The sequence below is a fragment of the Neofelis nebulosa genome, chromosome 17 (assembly GCF_028018385.1).
Source record: "Neofelis nebulosa isolate mNeoNeb1 chromosome 17, mNeoNeb1.pri, whole genome shotgun sequence".
NCBI classification, from domain to species: domain Eukaryota; kingdom Metazoa; phylum Chordata; class Mammalia; order Carnivora; family Felidae; genus Neofelis; species Neofelis nebulosa.
The window spans coordinates 62072728-62075778 of NC_080798.1; positions in this window are offsets into that span (position 1 = coordinate 62072728).

The window sequence follows — 3051 nt, forward strand, 5'->3', positions numbered from 1 at the left end:
CCTGACGTGTAAAGTTCTCCTTTAACATTTTTGCTCGTTCTTTGCGCTATAATGTAGTAACAAAAGTAAATGAGAAAAAAGACATTTTAAAACTTAGCTAATGATTCAACAAAAGATTACAAAGTATGCAAAGAAACAGTAAGTGTGGTTCATTCACAGGAGAAAGAAATGGACAGAAACTGTCCCCAAGGTAGCCCAGACATTAGGGTTACTCAAAAAATACTAATGTCACCTGTCTTAAAGTTGCGTGCCTATAGAGCCAAAGGGGACCAGAAGAACTGTGTGTCTCAACAAAGAGAATATTAGTAAGAAAACAAATTACAGGAAGTAACCAGATAGAAATTCTGGAGCAGAAAAGTACATGACTGAAATGAAAAGTTCACTAGAGGGCTCAATAGCAGATGTGAGCTGCAGAGGAAAAATATTGGCAAACTTGGAGATAGGCTAATATTACCCAGTCTGAGGGGCAGGAAGAAAAAGGAATGGAAAATGTACAGAACCTAGGACCAGATGGGACACTACCAACATGCATATTATGGCAGTCCCAGAAGGAGAGGACGGAGGAAAAGGGGCAGTGAGAATATCTGAAGAGATAATGGGTCAGAACTTTCCAAATTGGATAAAAGACAGGAATCTACGTTCCCGAGATGTTCAGTGAATTTCAAGTAGGGATGAACTCTAAGATCCATCGAGACTCATCATCATCTGTTAAAGCCGAAGAGAGGCTTGGAACCAGCAAGAAAGAAAGGATACAGTGTACAAAGGATCATCAGTGAGACTTGATAACGGATTTCTCCTTACACACTCAGAAGGGCAGAAGGCAGTGGGGTGACATGTTCCAGGTACTAAAAGAGAAAACCTGTAACAAAGAATTCTGCATCTGGCAAAACTGCCCTTCAGGAAGGAAGGGGAAATTAAGACGTTCCCAGGTACTGAGAAGTTGAGGCAATTCATTGTGTTTAGACGTAGCCTACAGGAAATGCTAGAGAGAGTCTTCAGGCTGAAATGAAAGGGTGCTAACCAGTAACTTGAAGCCATGTGAAGAAATAACAGTGGTACTGGTAAAGACAAGTGCATAGAACAATAATTACAATTTCTGTGATGGGTATGTGATGTAGAAAGCTGTAATCTGTGACAATAACAAGGTGAAGGTGGAGGGAAGGAGATGTACAGGAGACATTTGTACGGTTATTAAAAGCCAGACATGGAAGAGCTGGTCTTAAAATTCATGTGGAGCGGCGCCTGGGTGGCTCAGTTGGCTAAGTGTCCCAACTCTTGATTTCAGCTCAGGTCTTGGCCTCTGGGTCGTGAGCTCAAGCCCTGCGTTGGGCTCCACACTGGGTATGGAGCCCGCTTAACAAAAACAAAAATGAAACCAAATCCTAAGTAAGTAAATAAGTAAATTCACACGGAGCTGCAAAGTGCCCAAGTAGCCAAAACAGTCTCATGAAAGGAGACCGAGTTGGAGGACTCCTACGTCCCTATTTCAGAACTTGCCACAAAGCTTGGTGAACAAAACACGGCCCTGACAAGGCGGACATACTGACAGAGGAAAACTCAGGAGTACAGATGTGGCCTGTACATCTGTGCTTAGTTGATTTTTCTTAAGGTTGTGAAGACCGCTTAATGGGGGAAGGACAGTCTCTTCAAAAAAATGTGCTAGGACAATGGGATATGCACATACAAAAGAATGAAATTGGACCTTGGCACCAGATATAAAAGTTAACTCAAAGTGGGTAAAAGACCTGAATTTCAGAGCTAAAACTATAAAAGTCTTAGAAGAAAACATGGAAGACCAGATCTTCATGACTCTGGACTTGGCAGTGGTTCCTTAAATACGATACCAGAAGCACAAGCAACAAGTGGAAAAATAAATCGGACTTAATAAAAATTGAAATCTTTTTTGTGTCAAAGGACATTACTGAGTGAATAAAAAGGCAAGTATAGAGAACAGAGAAAAATATTTGGAACTCCTGCGTCTGATGAGGGTCTAGAATCCAGAACATAAAACCCAATCTAAGAATGGGTAAAGGGTTAGAAAAGACATTTTTCCAGAGAAGATAGACAACCGAAAACCACATGACAGAATGCTGAGTGTCATGATTTATTAGGCAAATGCAAATCTAATGAGGTAGCACTTCCATGCCACGGACGGCTGTAAAAGACAGAGTTGGCGTGGATGTAGAGGTACAGGACGTCTAATAGGGCTGCTGATGGGAGCGTAAACTGGGCTGACTGGGCTTTGGGAGTCAGTTCGGCTGTTCAGAAAGTAAAGTACGGAGCCCTCCTATGACCCAGCAACTCCACGTGTAGGTATCTACCCCTGAGAGTTGAAAACCTGTCCACACAAAGACGTGTACGTGTGTTCACAGCAGTGTTGTTCACACTAGCCAAAGGGTAGAAACACCCCAAACGTCCATCAGTGCATGAATGGATAAACAAAAGGTGTGTATGTATAATGGGATATTATTCAGCCATAAAAAGAAATACTGGCACGTGTTACAATAGGGATGAATCTCCCAATATTATGTCAAGCGAAAGCAGCCAGGCACAAAGGGCCATGTACTGTGTGATTCCATTTATATGAGAGGTTTATGACAAGTCCGCGGAGACAGAAAATACACGTGTGGTTAGCTAGGGTGGGCCCTGGAATCCCCCACGTCAGGCATAGGGTACCTTACAGATGATGGAAGTGTCTGAAATTAGGGCAGGAGTCGTGTGACTTGATAAATGTACTAGAAGTCTTTGAGGTACACCCTTAAACCAAGGTAAACCAAGTGCCAGATTTTGGTTTGGAAAACCGCCTGTGGATCCTGTGAGCTGAGGTAACGCTGGGGCCACAGGTCAGCCTGCGGAAGGCCCCCCACCTCTCCAGGGCTGCCCAGCTCACCTCTGACGAGCCTTTCAATGGCCTGCTCAGAGTGCTTCTCCTGAACACAAGGACCCAGGTGGCAGGAGGCAATCGGGGCGGCTTCGTGGCCCTGATTAAGATGGGTGGATTTAGGGGCGCCTGGGTGGCTCAGTTGGTTAAGCGGCCGACTTTGGCTCAGG